Raw genomic sequence first — 23,438 nt, 5'->3', positions numbered from 1 at the left:
CAATGCGGTAAATCCAGTAAGACGGTCGATTTAACTCAAATAACGAGAATTTATACATTTCTCTCGCCGGCAAATAAAACGTGATGAAAACTATCTATCATAAACAAATCATTCATATGATACGAATGACACTATGATACACTTACGGACGAAAATTTATTTTAACATCGTACGGTAGCGTAAAGAACGATTTATTAGTGAATTTATTAGTCAAATATTCTTTAACATTGACTTACCTTTAACTCGAAGTATCATCGTTTTGGTATCTGATGTCATCAACGGTCGTCGGTACGGCGAAATATATAAAGTACCGAACGAGTGGCTGATGCTATCGTTTAAGATTCGAATAACTTTAAAACACACGTCGTAGTACAATGCAAACGTCAGGCTTTCGTTGAGGGTGCGAAAACAAAAAGAGTCCCGGAACAAAATACGTTGAGGAGTTTGACATGCATTTCACGTACTTTACAATAATGCATGGCGAAAATCGATGCTGTATGCAACAAGGGAGGTGGTATTTATATTTTTACAATAGCTTGCATTGACAGGAAAATCGATCCCGTCCACGGGGCGTTGTTGGTTGGAAATATATTATTTATTTCCCAGGAAACGTCGCCTCCATGTTAGCACAAATATTCAGTGATAACCACTCAGACGCAGACACACTCCAACAGCGTGTCACCATTCAAGAGTGCCGCATATTAAACGTAGTTCTTGACGGTCCAGAAATCTAATTAACTCTTTCGAAACACCGCACGATTGCGGTTGGATTGAACACCGTTCGTCGTTTCCCCCAAACCATTACATAACGGACTATGCCCACGTACCGCGGTGATAATTACGCCACGGCATAACGATAAAAAAAATAAAAATATTAATAAACAATACACACGACGACGAACAACGGAGGTAACTTAATATATATATATATATATATATATGTATACACTTGGGTTTTCTATACTATAACATTATTATATTAAATAAAAATATACGTGTATATATTTTTTCTTTAAGATCAAATTGTATTCGAAAATAATGTAATAACGAAAAAATAAAAATAATCAAACGAACGAAAAAACAAAACGATGCACGTTGTTTATTAACCCACTGTACGCGTGTAGATGGTATGGGCAATATATAATATCACGTGTACACCACCATACATAAGAAATACGTAATGTGCGCGGTGGAGGCTGCGGGGTCGGTCCTCAATGAGCGGTGATCGGCGGCTCGGCGAACACACACACTCGGCGGAGTTATAGTTCGCGTTTCGGGCGGCGGCGGCGGCGGCGGCGGCGGCAGCGGCGGCAAGCGGGCGAGCTAGCGCGCACACACTTCCGCTGGCGATCCAGCACTGGTGGCGCACACGGCGTAGTCGGCGCATATAATCGGGAGCGGCAGCCGCGGTTTTTCCCGGTTTCGCGCGAGCAAAGCGCGCCCCGGCGGCCGTGGTAGCGTTCGCGCGGCGAGGGGCGCGCGCGGCTCGAACACCCTCCGGCCGACTCGTGTGTGCCCCCGCGACCAACCGCTCCGGCGTGCGAACGGCCGCGGTGGTGGAGTGGACGGCGCGCGCCCTCAACGCCGGGCTTACTACCGACGGCGGCGAGGGGTAGCTCACCGTTGCGTCTGCGGGGACGTGCCCTGCGCACCCCTCGCCACCGCTATTGATTTGTCCAAAGACCTTCCGCGTGTTTGTCGACCGGCACGCCGACGGTTCAAGACCGTAGTCGTCGTCGCTCAACGATTTTCTTATAAAAAAAAAAGAAAAAGGGAACTTAAAAATAAAAATAAAATAATGAATAAATAAAATAAATAAAAGGCAAGGAAAATTACAGGAATAGAAAATAGACGTATACACCGAGACTACCATCACCCCGGTACGTGTGTGTTTTGAATTTTGTGCGAACGCGGCAACGGGCGGTAGCCTCGGTGGCAGCGGTAGCGCGGTGCCGTGTAAATGACGAACGGCTATAACGAATTTCCCGTAATCGAATTATCACGTTTAAACGATTTTCAAAAATTATAACTTAAAATAAAAATAAAAGAAACCGACGGACACGGATTCCGCCGTGGTATGTAACTAATGGCAAAAGTTGGCGTTTTTATTTTATTTTACGTCATTTCTTGGCTTTTTTAAACCAATAAAATATCATTTCGTTTTTTTTCAGTGTTTTCAGACGAACGTTAAAAAAATATACAATAATAATGTTCGTATGTATAGTCGTTCCCCGTTTAATGACGACAAATTTTATTACCGATTAATTTCCGACGACGTATAAAAAAACTTCGATCCTTGCACGCGACGAATCCGCTCTAACACAATTGTATCCATCCTGTGATACGGTTAGTTTAAGGAAATCCATTTAAATGACTCCCCCATCCCCGAGAATATCATCAAAAGACAAACTTTCGATATAATAAATATCGAATAGTTTTTTCACCCTTGTAGGCATATCGATTTAGGTCCAAATCCTGTTCCGAAAACCCTTGTTGATAACGATTACTTGGCTTTAACTTAAGATTGTAAATACTATACACGTTTGATCGCGGGTGTATATATTGTGTAGCGGAATTTCAACAAGTTGGCACGAATATTACTTGTTTAATGATCCAACCCTTAAAGGATCACGTTTATATTTTGTATGTAAGGCGTATGCATTTCTCATGTTTGAAACCAACGAGCAATTGAATAAAAAAAAAAAAAAAATAAATAAATAAATAAACTACTCTCTATGACATATTAGCGTGTTATACAGATACGCAGATACGTACAATGTATACATACGGCCTTATGTGTATGGATTTAGGACGACAGTGCCACTATAAAGTTTCCGAAATAAATTATGGAAACATTTCCATTCATATTTTGAATCAATTTTTTTATTTATTTTTATTTTTTTACTTTGAGTTCCAACTCGTACATCGATAAAGCTGGGAATAACTAGTTGTAAAGTTGCAAACGAAAAATGGAGTACAATTCATTGCGGTCGGAAAAAAAATGTAGACACATATTCACTGTGCATATATACGTGTACAATAGACATTAAATATACACACAAACATTATACATATATGTATCATGTATACATGATATACAGTTCTACATTTTATTTTCATTGAATTTTGTACTACTCTAGAATATGTATCGAGGAAATGAATTTTTATGGAAATTGCTCTGGTTTTTTTTTTCGTGTATGTAAAGCTTATATGTTAAAGTGGTTAGTGTTTTGCCGGTAGGTGGATCAACTAAAATATTATACAAAATCGTTCTTATAAATACCGATTTAAAGAATATTATATAATTAAAAACTCGTCGATTAATGTAGGACGTATAATTGTATACATTATTACAATACCATTTTGTAAATGTGGAAAAAATAATGAAATATTTTAATAATTTGTAAGTAATATTGGGTTTCAAACTTTTATGTCAATATTATTCAGCGGGTTTTTTTTAAGTAAATTTAAAATAGGTATACATTTTCGGATATAATTTAATAAATTATATTTTTTTTCTAAGCTTTCATACAGAAGCGTGTTTTCAATGACATTTCAAAGGGATTATATGTAAATCAAGCAAATTGGGTTTTATAACTACATCAAACCAAATAGTAAACCATTAAGCAAATTGTACGCTGACGAGCAAAGGATTAAGAATAAACCTCCATAGTTAAACAAACCGGTCATCACGATAAGATATTTACAGCTTTACAGCGTTTTAGAATTTATAAATATGTATAATGTTCACATAAATAATATTGTGAGCGATAATTTCTTAAAGTTTACACACCATCAAATTGTATTGCATAAACGTTTATTATTGTTTAAACATTATACATGTTTTCTTTATCATTTTGTTTACATAGTTTAATAATTCAAACAGTTATGATCATTGTTATTGATGGTAAATTTATAACATAATATGCATCGTTTTATCATCATTGAACTGTTGAAAAAATAACTTTCAAATTATAGCGCGATAATTTATTGTTCTCCAAATAATAACGCGATACAAAAATAAAATAATAAACTACTAAAAAATGTAATTTTATATTTATTTTTATTTTGAATAAATGGATTTTTAATGGAGTTAATCCTGGACATTGTATTTATGATATGTAATGAGTATCATATATAGTTTTATTTCTACTTAAAAAAAAGTAGCTAGCTTTTAAATCTAATTTAGAATAAACACTCTAAAAAAAAAATATAATTTACAAATTTTGTAAATCAGTCATTGTTGTTTTTTTCTTTTATATTAAAACGAAATGTATCACATGTTTATGTGAAAATTAATAATTTAATAACATATCCATATAAACAAAATTAAAATTGTTAAAAAATCGCAATTTCACAATAATCGCTGAGTTTAAAAAATAAATGAAAGCTCGGTAAAAATAATACGGATTACTAAACCATTGGTTATAATTTTCTATTCATTATTTACTATTCATTTATTTATTTTTTTTTATTATTTATTGTACTATGACTTCAATTATATTCATGGCGTATTAAAATTTAAATGTTATTGTAATATCTGTCGTCGGCTAAATTAAAAATCGTATTTATTAAAATCATATTTTTACACGATTTTAATATGTTATAAAAACTTAAGTATCTAGTAAATAAAAACATACAACCCTTAGATTATCTAATTGTTTAATTATATATGAAAGAGTAAATATATTTTTTTATAATTTAATAGACTAAATTATATTAGGATGGCGAAAAAAGAAAATAAATAGTAATGGCTAGGAAAAGAAAATTACTTATCGTTATTCACCACTCTTTCACTCCTGAAAATTGTGGGGTATAAACTAGCCATTGCTTATTTAGAAATGAGCGTACTTGCGTGTAGCCGGTTACAAGTAATTTCCCCTTATTTTTTTCATTTTTTTACCATAGGCATTTATTTTTTTTATCCGATGTCTAAATATTATTCTTATTCAATGGTAATTAATATACCAATATATATATATATATATATATATATATATATCTTGGTAGAAATTGTGAGGATTTTTTTAATTAACAACGAAAATTATAACATAGTTGTATTCAATGTTTTTTTTTAGAATACTTCTCAAACAGCCAAGAATGAAACTTTCAATTATAATTTTGGACGAAAAAAATGGCACTATATATACATTATTGTTCCTACAACGCACATCCTATTGTTCATCCTTGGTAAGGAGGAACCACATTTTTAAACCTATTCTAGAACTGCATACTCCGCTGACTTAAGTTTGAGCTACTAACCACAACTTACATTCCTCCGTTTTCCCTACTGGTAGTTCCTTCAAAGAACGCCTTAATTAACTAATACTTTGACGAGTTTGTTTGTTTTTCATGTAAACCGCATTACAGAAATACCAGTTTGACAGATTAACTATTTTACCCTACGATAAAGAAAATAATACATTTTAGCTAAAGCGTTTTCGGATACCTGTCATACCAACAGCAATGAGGCTTGGTCACAGATATATATCATAATAGACAAAAGTAGAATATAATCATGGGTTGAATATGTCGTGCATTGTTTTTAAATTGATTATGAATATATTTTGTAAGTATTATAATATATTAATACATATATCTCATAGAAGAACTTAAATGGGCTTTGCATTATTGTAATATTCGAAAAATCCATTTAATGGTAACAAATCATTTTTTTTTAGAACATAAATAATATTAGACTTAAAATTAGATAGTATTTGTTATTAATTTAGTTATTAAAGTCACGTTGAGCAACATATTAATACTTTGTGTTAATTTATTTCAATACTAAAATACTAAAATATTAACTAATAACTTCAATATATACATAGTTTTTTTACATTTTTTTTTTAATGACCAATAAGATATAAACAACATTTTTCAAAAATAATCATTTATTTTTGCAGTAAACTTGTCGTTAATGGAATAATTTATTAAAGGTTTTATACTTTTTTTATAAACTATGTATATTTTTATTTCATAGTTTAAAACATTTTTTTTTTTATTTGGTGATGAAAAATTATTGAATACTGAGATAATAATTTATTTGTAACATTTCGAAAACATTAAATCTTTATGTACGAGATACGATTAGTACTGTTTAGAAAATAATTCTACAACCTAATTTCTTCTTTAACCTTTAATTTCTGAATATAAAATGTTTAATATGATAAGTTAATATATTTTGTTTAGATCTAGTACTTAAATACAATGTTTCCATCTTATATACATAAATATCTTTACTAAAATATTATAAAGTAGACTGTTCAGTCATGAGTTGCCAACTAGACCAGTTTATTACAATATGTACAATGATTTGGAAGTATACAAATAAAATAAAACGGTACCGATAACTTCTCTAAGTAGTTTAAATGGTAAAACTACTATGGCGAGGGATTATTATTAGTAATACACCAAAAAATAAAAAAATAATATAAAAATACAGAAAGTACTGGATTCTTCCAAATGTTTCTTAAAGCATCTCTAGACACATCTTTATCAATTTTTATTGTGGAATATTATGAGTTTCAAAAAAAATTCAATTAGAATCACTTATAAAATGTAATATATTAAGAGGTGTAAGCATTGATCCTATTCAATATTTATTTATTTTTTATTGTATATTATTGTATAAACAATCCAATTAGATATAAATATTACATATATATTTAAAATAAGTGTATTATACTGAAACCTAAAAATTTCAATTATTAAAAATAATGCATAAAATATATTAATATTTCAATTCTACAATAACTAACCTAACACTAGAGTTTTTAGCACTACAAAGTTTCATTTGCCACGAGTATGGTAGCAAATATATGTAAAGCGTCTTTTAAAATATATGAAACAAGTTTAAAAACATGAAAAATGAGTTTGTACTTTAATAAAATCATTTTGTATATGTATATATAAATTGTTTTTTTTTTTTTATTATTCTGAGATATTATGTTTTCCACGCAGAATTTATTACAAGGACAAACGTATAGCAAGATAATATTTTTTTTTGTATACTAACACAATAAATATGTGAATTATGATGGTTATATTAAACGTACCAACAAAAAAGCTCAATTATTTGTTTCTTAATACAAAAATATTTATCATCTATTGCCATCTCCAAAATATTACCGAATTAAAACATATAGACGCGAGTCATCTGTGCACTTTGAGTTATTATCCTGCACATATTTTTTAGTGACTGTCAAAAAGTGTACACGCATGAGTACACGTGAGTGTAGTATCGAAATATTATTAGCACTCTATCTGTAACAAATAACCGCACTGCCAAACGGACGGTTCATAGAAATAGTCGTCCACGGACTAATAGAAACAAATGATCCCTCAAAATTATATAAATCGATAATCCGACGGTTGCAGCGGTGTACCAAATGTGTTTCACGATATTACATATCTCGAGCCATCACTGACAAGTATGTATTTAGTATGTGGTCTAACGGTGCTTTACGTTTGCCGCAGCGACGCTAAAGTTTATGTTGATTTGCGTTTAAGGCAGTGGTATCCAACCCACGGGCCATATGTAGCCGGTTACAAATTTTTAAATCAGAATATTCAAAGTAAAGTAAAGTTACTATAACATACGATTTATTTATAATGTATTAAATTCATTTTCGAACATTTTCAAATAGATGAAAACAAGTGTAATATTAAAAGTGTACCTACATGTATATTGTATACCATTATTTGTACTTTTATATTTGGAGACTCATCTGAAAATAACTGTTTATCAAAATGGACCGCCGAGGAAAAAAGGTTAGGTATCACTTCTTTAAAGTAACGCATTTTCGTTGACGTAGCAATAATTTAAATTTAACACATAAACGTTGATTATCAAGCAAGTTACGGCTAATCAGTAGCGGCAAAACTATCGGTGCGCTGGCAGGAACGCGCTGTTGCCAGGGCTCATGAGAAATACTCGTATTTATCATAATAAATTTCGCGCTGATTATTCGTTGATATTTCAATGACGTTAAACCTTACGATATACTGAAAATAAAATCGCTATCAATATATATTTAAATTTAAATCACATTATATTTATGTATATTAAAACTAATATAATTATGTTTATACAGTGGATTTATTTACATCCTCTACCCGTAAGATTATGGACCTCAATTAGCCTTCCGTCCACGTATTTTATTTAATTAATTACATCCACTTGATAATTTAAACATATATAGAGAATGGCTCTATGTACACACACTCACTTGACACTGATAATGACTCTATTAACATATTCTTTAACACAGACATAATATGATATAATATGATATGTTAACCTTTCGACTTTATTTAGTTGATTTAACAACCATAATCAATATATCGAATTAATATGTCAAACTATAGCATCAACATTATATGCTCATGTATATATATATATATATATATATATATATATATATATATATATAATATTATAATTTAAAAATAAAAATGAAACGTTATTGAAATTCAATTTTTCCATCCTCCAAAAATAATAACATTAATACTATTTGAATAACGCTGAGTAACGCTTTCGATAAGTGGCTCGTTATTAGACGCTTAGCTGAACAGTTAGTTTTTCCACAAGAACCGTTAATGCATGGATGAAAATTGGCTCCCGGGGTTTCACGGTATAATTTCGGGTAACTCGTGAATCGAGAATGGAATTAAGTATGATCCATCACGTGCATAAATTAGGTTATAAATAGTAAAAATAAAAATTTCAGATATTGATGATTGAATTACATACAAATTGTTACACGCGTACACCACTCTTGTCTGCACTGAAATGTACTCTTGGCAAGGCCGTAACGGGGGGGGAGTCCAGGGGTCCGGCCCCACCCCCCCGATTCATAATCTAGTAGAAACATGTAAGCGGGTAGTATAGTATATTAACTATATATTGTAATAAATAATAATGTTAGCCCCCCCCCCCCGAAATTTTTTTCCAGTTACGGCCTTGATTCTTTGACATATATTTTTAAACAAATATTCATAATATGTGATTACGATAATTGTGTTGAGAGAGCAGATGTATGAATCGAACGATACGACGGCCATAACTCTGAACCTTGGGCCACATCCAAATTATAAAACGCTTAAACTAAACTACCATCGTTACGGAAATACTGACTACTACTGTGTATATTCGATAAGAATAGCTATATTTGTAATTTTCAAAGCAACAATTGGTTATCATAACGGTTATAATAGCGTGTACAATTTATTTCTACCAAAACGCATAACAAAAACAATTAGCCACGTATAGGATAATATTCTCGACTGGGAGAGTATATTAGGGAATTGCAATACTTTGCGCATGGCGGCCTTTCAACACGACTTGATTTAAAAAGTAATTAATTTCAAAAATAAAACGTTACCAGAAGAGTGATATATTCACGGTCAAATGTATTATTTTATAAGTTATGTGAGTTCGTTGTTCAATGTTATTATTTATTTGTTTACCATGTAATAGTTTTGAAAATGTTTATTTTTCGCCGTGGAAACACATTTATTTTGACGAATTACAACAGTTCAACAGAACAATTACAGTGTCATAAGTGCATTTACAGTGGTATGTATATGTATATACGTGTGTATATGTATAGAAAGTAAATGAGAGAGAGAGAGAGAAAATCTCACGTCGCAACAGTCTCTGTTTTTCTCTCCGACTCTTTCGGAAACGGTCGACTGTCACATAAATCGCTGTAAATATATAATAATATACTTATACAGTATATTATACACAGCACGCGCCAGTATATATGTACATTCCGATATTTTTGGTCCGGACAAAACCTAACGGACTCATTTCGATAAACAGTCACGCATACGCGATATTATTGCGTTATCCGAGAGCGCGGCGTGCAAAATGTATACACACCCGGACAATATAAATATCATAAGCACAAGCGAATGCTCATACACACACACAAACGATAAGAACTGATGAAAAAACCTACCCCGAATCCGCAACTGGTCCGGCCGATCCCTCTCACCCGGTGGGCTGTTCAAATTCCGGCAACACGTATTCAAATTAGTGTTCCGAATACACTGTATACGATTTGCATATGAACATTTTGGACTAACGGAGCTCGGCTAATCGTGACGGATCGTCGTTGTCAACCTCGAAGGAGAACGGAGCGCGCGATAGACGCCGATAACCGTACAGTCTTATACGCGTTATTATTTACGTGCGAGCGTGCTCGTTCGCAAACGATACGGTTTTATTCACGTGCACGTACGTCGCTTTTATTTTTTTTACGATCGGTTTCTTTATTTTTTCGGTCGACAACGGTGGCAACGAGAAATCATCGCAGGCACGTGTGACTACGAGTCACCGGCGAGGGGTGTGTATTATGTACCGTACGCATACGGTTTTTCTCCGTCGTACATTTTTTACGCACCATCAGCGCATTGTCTTTTTATTATACACAGAAAGAATAAAAATAAAAATGCTGCCTACATAATATAGTCGTATATTTGTTTCCTATGCATGCGTATTCAAAGCAGCACACATATTCCCAGCAGCCCGTTATAACGCCTCTACCGCTAACCTTATTATAATTCTTGCCTTATACCTTCATCATTTACCACCCATCGACTTATCGTAAGTCGAACACGACTGATCCGATCACGGATATAAATGCAAATAATAATAGTGGCTATGATATGATGACTGTCGCACGCGCGTTTTATGTATAAAAAGAAGATGGCAAAACCGAACAAAAAAAAAAAATAACTTAAAACAACCACGCGTTACACTTACTCGCGCGCGCGAGCACACACACACACACACACACACACAAATACACACATTTTGTCCTTTCATGGCAGACTCATAAAAACAAATAGTAGTGGAACCGTTCTCTGTGGTTCAGGTTATCAAAGTAATGAAACCGCCACCGCCACGGCCATATACGTGTTTTTTACAATTGAGAACTATCTATGACGCCGAAAGTATATAATAATAATCATAATAATAACAATAATACAATGCAATGTTGTATAATTTTTTTTACGCGTGCGTACTTATGATAAGAATATGTATTATTTATATACACCTGCAACATCTGTTAGCCATGCAAATTAATGTATATTTTCACGTAAAAGTTATTTGCCTGATAAGCTGGTCATTTCTTGTTCTGATAACAAATGAAAATAAGTGACCAATACGGATAAATAAAAAAAAAACGATCAGCATTTTTCTATGTTCAACTTGTTTCAATTTAAGAAAGGGGTGGAGTTTAGTGGGAGGATAGATATACTACTGTATACATTATGGGTATTTGCCAGTGGTCGTTTTGTCGTGGAACGCCTGTTTGCTTTTTTCCGTCAAAAATAAAAAAAAAAATAAAAATCGGCGACATTACTAAATATTTTGTAACACTTTCAAATCGATAGTATAATATGTGGCATACCCAAGACCGATCGTTCGGTTATGGCTACAATCACTTGTATACTCGTTCCCGTCAGATAACGTCAGAATTTTCCCGCGTTATCGAAAACTACTTTGTAGTACCAACGCGCTACTATATTTTATGGACTATAACTATAACAATCGTTTTTGAGCTACATCATCCGATCGCAATGGTCTATAAAATGAAAAAAAAAAAAAAAACTAGCACAACAATCAAGTTTACAAACGCAGCGCCAAGCATTTTTTCTTTTCATTAAAACAAATTATACATTATATTTGTGATGGACGTATAATAAATACATGCGTGAACATATCACCCAGACAAAAAAAAAAAAAAAACTATTATTGTTTATTTTCATCTCGATTACAATGATCGAGCAATAAAATATAAACACAAATTTCTATCTTACGCACGCATGCACGTATATTATTAGATATGTAAAGGTATAATAATATGTAACATATATTGCATTATAATATATTATAAGCTCGTTCTTCGCTTTTGTCAATGATGAAAAAAAATTTTGAAAGGGTAAATATTTTGTACGACAAAAAAAAACTCATCGTTATCAGACCGCTATGAAGTTACACTTTTGTGCAGTGGAGAAAATAAAACATAACTGATAACGTAGTGTACAGTCCTAATGTCATAATTTGTTTTTAAAAAAAATAAAAGTCATTTTCTTGTTAACTATCTCGTTAACAAGTTTAAATTTGTACAAAGTATATAGTATTTTATCAATTTCGTACCCTCTTACATCGGCATATATGATAATTTAACAAAATTTTAATTCAGTGTTATTGACCAAAGGTTTTGTTTTTTAAATTAATATACTTAAATAATTATAGAAATATAATATTTGAAAAATTGTATGAGTAATAAATATATTTAAGGTTAGGAAAAGTTAAAAAAGTTAAAAAAGTTGTAAAAAAAGCGTAGATAACAGTGCTAATATATTATTATATTTAAATAAGGTTTTCAATCTGACTATGCTGCATTTAGGACGATAATAATAAAATTTATTAGTTTTGTAAATTCCATATATTTTAGAAACAGAAATAGTAATAGATTTTATTATTTAAAAAAAAAATAATAATAAAAATATTCTCATTTATTTTTAGGATAATTAAATAATGTTTGTGGTGTTGGATTTTTTAGTACATTTAATGAATAAAGATAGGTAATGTAATTTTTACATTTTTTGATTTAAAGATCTATTTAATATAATAAAAATTTTAATTAATATCGATAAGGCAAAACCAACTTACTACTAAACAATTAAAATATCATACCGAATTCAATATTACCTATATAAAGAAGTATTGATTATAAATACACAAATTTAACAGTCAGACAAAAACATGTCAATATATTAACCATGAATAGCAAATTATCTATATTTTTCTCTTTCTCTATATATAAAACTGTAATACAAGGAAATTTTCGTCGAAAAATGAGAAATATATATTTTTAAATAATATAATATATATAAACATATATTATACGGAATCTACTATTTCTGCAAATTCTGGTGCAACTTGCTTTTGCAATGACCACCAATAAAGCATTAGGATCATCGCTACAAGTGTGTAGACTGAATTTGGAAAATCCATACTTCTTATAGGACAGCTTTATACGGCATTCTCACGCGTCGAAAAACCTTCTGAATTAAGTGTATATGCACCAGAAGAAAAAATAATATTATGTATCCAGTATCAAAATTCACTTAGATTAAAAACATTCAATCGAAAACTTAAACTGTCGGACTTTTCTCAATAAAACGAATAAAAATACTTAATGATTTAAAATAAATTGAATATTGTTTTAACGACATTAGTATTTCTTTAAATTAAGTTAACGGCACAACAAGGCGTATACATAAGCACATAGGCTTTAATTAGTGTAAATTAATAATCCATAAAAAACTATGTCCCGGTGAAGACTGTTGCATGTGAAGCCGGGTATTTCATATTATGTGTATTATATATATATAAATATATTATCTATGTATTAAATGTATAAATAAAATATTATACAGATACATGTTATTTATTTATTTGTGTATCAATTGTAAATTGAAAGTTATGTATTTAATTAATTAATTTATCAATAAAGTAATTTTGTTGCATCTAACTAATGAGTAATGAATAAAGTAATTTATTAATTTTTTAAAGTTACTAATCCAACACTGGTAATAATGTATGAACTGTAATTTGCCTCTCATCTAAAAAATACTGTTTTTTTATTATATTTCATAATTATGTAATACCTTAAATTTATGTTAGTATATAATTTATTTAATTTTTTTAAATAATATTAACTGTATATATTTAAGTTCCACTTTGAAATATGAACTTTTTTTTCTCAACGTTATTAAAATTTGAATATCATAATTAATTTTTTTATCAAATTACTAGTTATATTAATATATGATAAGTTTATAAAAAAATAGTTTAGTAGATAATTAGTAGAAAATATTATTTTCTATTACAGTAGTTTTTTATACAATTTCAAAAAATTATTATTTCATGAACTTTGATTAAAAAATTATTATTTAAATTGCGATATTTCAATTTTGGACACTCTTGAGGCACAGGTAAATTATTCCAATCCTTCAGAAAATTCACAAAAAAATTTTTTATCCCTCTTCAAATGACTTCAGGGGGTGCAATAACAAAAAAAAAAAAAAAAAAAAATCATAAATCAATTTATAAGAACTTCCTAATATATAAATATATATATAATATTCTTCCACTAAACATAAGCTAATATTTTAATTTTAAAATTAAAAATAAATTAAAAGGATCACTAGAATATCAAATTTAAAATATTTAATAATTGTTTACTGATAAATATTTTGTTAAAAAAAACCATACAGTTAATTTATAATTTAATAATAGAATCATTTTTAAATTTTTTATAATATAAGATATATTTTTAATAAATATCACAAATTTATTTAGAAAAGTTCATTATTATCTCATAGAAATACATTCAAACATATGCAGTTGTATGAATTTTATTTCTAGAATTTGTAAAAACATTAAGTCAATAAAACCCTAATAATTTGTATTACATCAAATATGTACATTTTGTTATGATACATAGCATTAGAAATGTTTCAAATATTCAATGCACGAATCAAACTTAAATTAATTTGCTTTTCATATAGTTTGCTAATTTTTTGTAGCTTCGTGAAATATAATAAAAGGTTTATGTATTTAACAGTCAATATTAAAAATTAACAATTTATTATAATTATTTTATGATCAAAATCAACAATTGTATTATTGAAGTGAAATTATTTTATTACATTTTTAAATTATCACCATCTTAAAAATAATGTATACACAAAAAATTTAAATATTTTTTAAATTTTAATAAAGATTGCAATTTTATAAGAAACCTTGGATAGTTTTTCTTTTTAAATCTAAACCAGGGAATTTCAAGATGATAACATGCAAATAATTTTAATTCATATAGTAAGCAAATTTTTGTTCTTTAACCGAAATTAAATTAACATCATTAATATGATATTAAAATGATATTAAATAAATTCTATAATTGACTAAAAGCTTTTTTTAGACCCACAAGTTATGTGTTTAGTATTTGGTTTTATCGTTAAACACTATATAAAATCACCATCAAAAGTTTTCTTAGTGTTAACATTAAGTATATACACAAAGTAAGGTAGGGGCATATTTAGACTTTCTTCTAGAGGGGGGGGGGGGCGACTTCAATTTTTTCTTTAATTCAGTCTCAAAATTTACTAGTAAAATTTTTGGTAAAATTTAAATCACCTGACCCTTGATATTTTTTTTTTTAATCTAATGTCGAATCCACTTAAAATCGGCTTTTGAGTAGTTATTTTTTAACACCTGTCTATGTTTTGAAAGTTACGCTTGTGTTTTATTTGATTTTTCACTAAGTATGCACATTAAGTATCGTTATAAAATGATCCACATTAAAAAAATTTGAAATGTGTATCTTACATATGATCGATTCCTTAAATTCGAATTCAGGAGGGGCAATCGACCTCCCCCCTCTAAAATACGCCCTTGAAGTAAGGTGAATTTGTTTTATTAATAATATGTTGAAGCTTACATCGATTTAAAACGGAGTAAAAAATTAATTATCTTCAAAATAACTAAATTTATATTTTAATGTATAAAACGTTTATACTTTATAGTTAATAAATGTACAGTTATAATATATTACAATCTAAAAACCGTTTAAATTAGAACAATATATAAAACAAATGTAATCGGTGTTTAAAACGGATCCTGTGAATTTAGTTATTTTTTATTTTATTTTAAAATGAAATAATTTCAATGTTATTGTTCCCACCTACCACCTATGAATGATGTTTATTAGATGACGATGCTTATGTCTGTCTATCTATGTTAAATAAATGTAGTTCTTAATAAATTATAAACGCATTAGTCCATTTTTATATTTAATTTTTTGTGTTGAGTATTGTAAAATATAGTTTTTATTAACAACCATTCGTCTGGATGTCACAATCAGAATCCATCATTTTATATTGACATTAATGATGTACCGTTTTTAAAAATAAAAAAAAAATAATAAAATAATAATATTTAATCATCAGTCCAAGCGCTCTTTTACGTTTTTGCAGAAATGTAAAAAAATATTAATAATAGTAATAAAAAATACATACAATGTGTGTCACCTGGGACCTGTCATGTTCTTATTTTAGGGGAAAATTCTTTTAACAGTGAAGAAGAAAAAGTGAGGATCAGAGGAACAAAAAAATGGACTATAATTAATAACAAATGTGCGATAAAAAGAGGGGAAAAAGTAGAACATCGTCAAATACATAGGGGTAGGCATTAGGCGCTGAAAAATATTATTCTACCGGTCTTCAGCCGGAACTTTAAATTATTTTTACAATTTAAAATAATAGCTCGACTGGCAAAATAATTATCTACTTGTAATTACATTACGCAGTGGATTGACAGTTGTACTAATTGAAATTGTTAGATAATATTAATTTTAATTTCTTTCATTTAAAATTTTTTTTTCTACCATGTATGATATATACCAAAATATATAAAACAGCAATTATTTTAGATGTTTCAGAAAAAAATATATTCGTATAGTTTATTGATATTTAAAACATCAATTTTAATTAAATTTTAATAATTTTAAAAGTCTTTTGACTTAATAATAATAATATAATATACAACTATACATTTTTTAAATCAAATTTGGAAAAATGTTGTTTAAAAGGATTTTATTATTAATATGATATAAATTTTGAATGGAAGCTCCAAAAATTTTGTCGATTTACAATAAAGAAAAATATAAATGAAACCATGTTCAACATTCAAAATATTTATAAGAAATACATTTAAATTAAAACATTGATATAAAATTGTTTTCTATAATTTGTTATATAATATGTTGGACTTTTTATAGTTGAAATCATCATAAACAATAGTAAACGAATTAAATTTATCCGTGAAATAATAAGAGTACATTTTAATTTTAAAATATTTGCTTTGATGTGCAAATGTAACTAGAAAGCTCGCAGCATCTTATACAGCCACATTTTATTGTTGAATTTTAGTTTTTTTAACGGAATATAACTTATTTGACTAGAATTTTATTAACATACATTTTTCTAAAATATGAAGACTACTTATGAAAACAAATTAATAATTAATGTATGATAAAATAACTTATGAAAGAAAATGATTAAACATACGATGCTGCTTACACCGATTACTTCCTAAATACATGTACATATATATTTTTTAAATGATTAATAATGATACATTTGAAAAAAATACTAATTTTGTTTTTAGCTGGAGAACCTTGAGATTTACTTGAGTAAAATAAATAAATATAAATAATGACAATGATAGATTTCAAATTATTCAGACATTAAGACTTAAACAAAGCACTGTTTGACTGACATAATTTTTTTTTTTTGTTAAGTTTGATTTAGCCAATTCCGTTTAGTTCCGTAATTATGTTTTATTCATTAATTTGTATGCATATTTATTTTCATCGATATAGATATTGATAAATTGAGTGTCTCACCAAGAATAGAGAGAACCTGCATTGATTATTTCTGAGAACATTAAATTTAGTGAAATATTGATATTCCCAATCTGATTTGTAAACGTGAATAAAAGTTTTTAAATGGAATTTTTTATAAATGTTTTATACTATATCTATTATACGCTAAAATATGATCATAAACATTTGACTTTTATGTTATAATTTTTACATTAATTAGTTTTACCAGAATATTCTGTTTTCGAATGTGCTTACATAAACAAAATAACAAACCAGTAAAAGTATAAATGTATTACTGAGATGAAAAAAAAAATAAAAAATGATTATCCTTACATGAAGTCAAAGCTTAATTAATATATTGATGAATAAGGGAGTATAAAGAAAACGCAAGAAAAACTTTAGCAACTATGCTATTTAGTTATATATATATATATATATATATATATATATATATATACATGTTTATAAAGATTTAAAAAATAAACGTAATACTTTCAGAAATAACGACTGTTTTTAAGTTGATGGATCACTCGTGTATTTATATATATATATAAAAAGATTTGCTGTAAAAGTACATCAATTCCTTATAATCTTATCTACCTATAACTATATTATACCTGCAGCAGCCAAGAGTTTTGCCGAATTGTTCCAGGTTGAATGTTTGTTGTCAAGAAAACTCCATATTTTATTCGAAATAAACGATTGAGAGAAAAGCCATGGTTAAGGCCAATGTGAATTAATTACACTTAAAAATAAGAGGGGACGATAAATTGTGCGCTGAAAAAGAGCCATTTTCTATCTAGGAAACAATCGACATTATTCACAAGACACGAGGGGTATAAATAAAACATGTAAAACTCTTGATTTCATTTTAGCACTATTTATCCATTAAATTAAATACGCATTTTTGCTAACTTATTTGAAAATTTCTATTAACGTTCTTTATTCAGTATTTTTTATAGGTTAATTCTAAGAAATATTATTCGGAAAAATTATAAGAAAAAAATGGAGAAAATGCGATTTATTCGTAGTGTTCCTTAAAAAGAAAATTCGTTGAGTTGCTTTTATGCTTCTATATAGGAACATGAAACTTCAATTAGACTTAGGACTGTAATATATTTTCTAATTATTATAAGATTACAGAGTATAAGAGCTAAAATAATAAGTCATGTACTATACAACATCACATATCATTAATTAACATTAATTACTGTAAGGAATTTTATATTTTGAACAGAGCGAGGAATATATTTGTATTTATTACGAGTATTTTACACGAGTTAAAAACTTCCATTAAAATTTAATATTTCATTATACCATTAGTGTACAATGTTTTATATTTCTAAGTTATATTTCCAGATAACATTTCGCAAAATGCAAGCAACAATTTATCGATTTCAATGAAAATATTCATCGATTAGGTCGAATGAAATCCCGATAGTTGTTACTGACTGAAAACCAAGAAAATATTTACTGAATGCCGAATTAAAAAAATATAATAGGAAATATTTCAATAACCACAAGTACAACTACTCTCCGTAGCTATACGGGCCATCTGTGTATTTGGCCTACAATGTATTTATATGGTGTGTATATTACAACGAACAGTCGCCCGTATATAATAATATACCCGTATAAATATACCGCAACACGTGAGTGTTACAAAGTCATCAAAACTAACCAACCTCAATTATGGTATCTCCACTGGGATAGTCGTATAAGTATAATGACGAAGATATCCAATATTCATACAAGTGCATAGTTTTGGTTTTCTTTATATCGCTTTCATTTTAAAATTCGTTTTAATCGATAGGTCAAATAAATATTTACGTACTAATTTATCAAAAGTGGTGTTGGTAAATAATAATATTCATAATAATAATAAGAAGAATAATAGCCATTATGAAGTAAAATCCATATTATATTGTAGTTAGAAAAAAATATACAGACTTATATACTACATTTATATCAAATATATAATCTATTTTTAACGTATTCAAGTTAAACAGTTCAGCATAATTTATGGGAAGGATATTATTTGAAGACTTTTGTCATCCCTTATAATGGCCTAATGATATACAGTGAAACCTCCCTTAACGGACACCTCTAAATAGCGGACACCTCTAAATAGCGGACGTTTTTTCGGGGACGGGTACATTTTCACCACTTTTATATAGGAAAACCTCTAAATACCGACCGAGAGTGTCCGCTATTCAGAGGTTTCACTGTATTATTATATAAGATGCACAGGAGAGGCTTGAATCTGAAACTTCCTCTTGACTACGGATCGGGTTTTTTATATCTATAGCGGGAGAAAATATGTCTAAACATCATACGATGATACTTTTTCCGGTCAGAAAAGCATACTACAATTTGTTATGCGGAAAAGGTCTGAAGAAAATTATTGGTCTACCATGTTTTCATCAAGATAGTACCTTTTTCTAAAAAAGAAAAATTAATGCTCGCGTAAAAAATTATCTAGATGCGTGTCTGGGTAAGAATACGTTTTGTTGTACGGCCACTTTGTTGCCAACATAGTTGTCGGTTTTTGTACAGCAAACGGGGTATAACTTTATAGTACTAATATCTCAAATATATACGTGAATTTTCGTAGTACGAGTGATATTATTTAACTTCATTATCACGAAAGACATTTTTTAAACTTTTTATTAATCGACTTAAAAATAGTTTATTGCTGTTTGGCAAGATTTAACAATATTAAAATGTTCCATCCGTTTTGAACACAAATAATGTTGTTTAATATGAGATAATATTCTCAAGGCGTGTACACTTTTATCAAAATAACAATGTATACAATTATTCAAAATATGCACAATCGAAGTCATTAATATAATGTTTATTCGAATTGCCTATTTCATTGGTTTATTATTAAAAACTAAATACTTACGACTCATAGAACATTTGCACAAAGTATTCAGAAATTAATAGTATATTTAAAATAATATCTTAACAACAGTTTATTAAATTATTATACAATATACATTTAATTATTATTACGTTCGTTATTGAATTTATAATAATAAGTATTATAATTGGAATACAGTTGTGTATAACAAGAAAAATTGATGAAATGTAGTTTTAGAACATTTAAAAATTAGTTAGATACCTAATAGAACTGAGTTTTTTATAGCTGTTAATAGAATTCTCATTTTATATTCATGGTATTTACCAATATAAGGTAATATACATATATATATATATCAAAAGTAAAAGTAAAATACCGTTTCATTTGTAACAGTTGCATTTATCTTGTATTATAATGAAGATAAACTTTACATATAAATTTAGTTAAGTAAAATACAAATATGTTGTTAAAGTTTTTGCCACATGATTGTTATCTGTTATGTATGGATAGGTCGGTTACAATCATTTCGGTATTATTTATGACCGTAGTTTTCCATGTAAAAAACTATAGTTAAACAACTATAATACTATATAACTATAATTCAACTAACCATTGAAAATATAAATATTGGTAAACTTTAAAAGGTCTTCGTACAGTTTTAAGTAACATAAATGAGCTCAATATAATATTCAATATTTAAACAATTCTGTTTTAAAAGTTTGAATCTCAGTACACAAAAAACTACGAAATTGTTAGCAAAAATATTTTATTTAGGTACAAAGTTTTAAAACTATTCTGTAGGAGCAAAAATGATGTACTTGACACAGTTATATTATATTGTTAGCATTAAGTTATCAAATTATTAATCTTTTGAATATTGTAATTATTATAGTTGTACGGCAATTAGATTTTTATTTACTTAATTTCGGTAACTTTTGGGTAATTTTTTTATACTGACAAGTGTGTATTTAATACTAATACACTATGGTAGTAGCTGAGAATAAATGATAAAATGTTTTAATTTAACCAGTAACTAAAGGCTCTAATAAGAACTTCGGTACACCCGTTTTCTAAACAAAACAGAACATTGTAGATAATTTACATTATCTATCAGTAGGTTCGGATGTTTATGCAATTGAATATTTTTTTATTAATCCAATTTAATCCAAACCTGGATATAAATCTGATTCATATTCTACTCGATCAAATAAAAATATTTTTATTTTTCATATTTTTGTATATTTTATGGTTTTATATTACATACTTAAGTAATTTTAAGAATATAATTGCATATTTCAATATTTTTTTGAACTTTTTAAAAAAAAAAATCATAAATTAACAGGTAGATAAATGATAAATTAATCATCTGTATAATTGTGTTTGTCCCAAATATTTTTAGATTCAAGTTTGATCAAATTAAAGAAATACATCTTATCACAGTGTAACGCTTATATTGTAAATTATTATATACCTAATATTATAAATGTATAAAACATAAAAGTAATAACTTATAAAAATAAAATACTTATAAATTATAGTCATTTTTAATTTTTTATACTTACATTTTTTACATGCATATTTTTTATATATAATTTATTGCAATCATTTTATCCTGCATATTTTGGGTTTTTTTTTAGTTAAAATGCATGTTTTGAATGCATATTTGATAATTTTTTGGTACATAAATGTATACATATTACAGTTATTTTTAATACATAAATTTTCGATTTTATTTATCACAAATACTATTCATAGTAAGGAATCCAGATTATTATTCAATAATATGTAAAGATAATTATACAATCTTATTTACTGTGGAGGTATTTTTTAAAACATGCAATGTTATTATTAAATTGAAATAAAAATATTACTTTTTTTCATAATTATAGAAAATTTAAATATTTATATAATATCAAAATTATTGTAAAATAAAATTATTATAAATATTTTTAGGACAATATATTTAAGTTTTATTTTTATTTATATTTTTTTTATATTTGATATTTAAAAAAAAAAATGTATTTATGAATCATTGAAAACGTTGATGAGATAACATACCTTTAATAAATGTTACCATTAATTATAAATGTACAGAACTTGTAGGTGTTAGAAAGTAGATGTCTGTAAACTAACAAAAAACAAGTCTACCTATAGGAGATATTTTATGTACATTTAGTAGTTACATAATATTATCATACATTTAATGCTAGAAAAAATGTATGATACAAAAAATGTTAAGCTAATTATTTACTTAGCATTTTTTTATAACATTTTGATAATTAAATAATACTCTGTATGCAACTACTATATGAAAATGGGAAAATATACAATTATAACCAATTTACCATATATATATATATATATATATATATATATATATATATATATATATATATGTACCAATGCATAAATGTCGCCTAGTAAATATTTTTTATCATCTAGAAGATTGTATGTTTTATAACTGGGTAACAGTAATGTTTTGGCGGACATTAACATATTTATACTTATTTTATAATTTAATTCAGTAGTGATTTATTATGCTTGATTTTGTTATTTGTTTATTATTTTGTTTGATTATTTGAAGTTGAAACATAAATTATATTGATTATCATAATATCTACAATGGAAAATCCATGTGGATAAAAACCATATGATATTAACCATGCGAAAAATTAATATTAATTACATGCATCGTCAGTTGTCGTGGCACTATTATATTATTAATCAATTATAAAATTTAAATAATAATTAAATACTTTTAATTCATGAACTATTTGTACTTTTTTTTTGCCCAGTGAAAATTCCTTAAAAATATTTACTGATATATTACACAGTAAATTATAAAGATGCATGGAAATTATTCATAACCCAGATTATCTTAACAAAGATTTCACTTTTTTTCTGAAAAAAAAAAACCACAAAATAAAAAGTAGAACTTTCCCTTATCAAAATAGTTTTTCAACTTTATTATTAATTTATATTATAATAATCTGAATTTAAAAGTTTTGAAATTACCTCAAAAAAAAAAAAAAAAAAATTAATACCTACCAAAAAAATTATTAAATAACTGATTTAAAACCAACAGCATTTTAAAATAA

The 23,438-nt window shown here is 27.8% G+C and overlaps 1 protein-coding gene across 9 annotated transcripts in view; it reads right to left on the bottom strand.

Annotated features, from left to right (window-relative positions):
• LOC112684807 (protein unc-13 homolog B) overlaps nucleotides 1-23,438 on the bottom strand; it is a 160,468-nt gene that overhangs the window by 43,919 nt on the left and 93,111 nt on the right. For 3 of the 9 annotated variants that reach the window (XM_025556481.1, XM_025556482.1, XM_025556484.1), the window contains exon 1: nucleotides 237-965. The exons of 5 other annotated variants lie outside the window; for them this stretch is intronic. The gene's annotated coding sequence lies outside the window, so the exon portion shown is untranslated. Of the gene's footprint in view, nucleotides 1-236; nucleotides 967-23,438 lie in introns of those variants that run through there. One more of the 9 variants, XM_025556485.1, reaches the window with a different exon arrangement.

This window comes from Sipha flava, unplaced genomic scaffold (genome assembly GCF_003268045.1).
Source record: "Sipha flava isolate LNK unplaced genomic scaffold, YSA_version1 258_pilon_pilon, whole genome shotgun sequence".
NCBI classification, from domain to species: domain Eukaryota; kingdom Metazoa; phylum Arthropoda; class Insecta; order Hemiptera; family Aphididae; genus Sipha; species Sipha flava.
The sequence above is the reverse complement of the archived record's forward strand: the minus strand, read 5'-3'. Positions and strand labels throughout refer to the sequence as shown.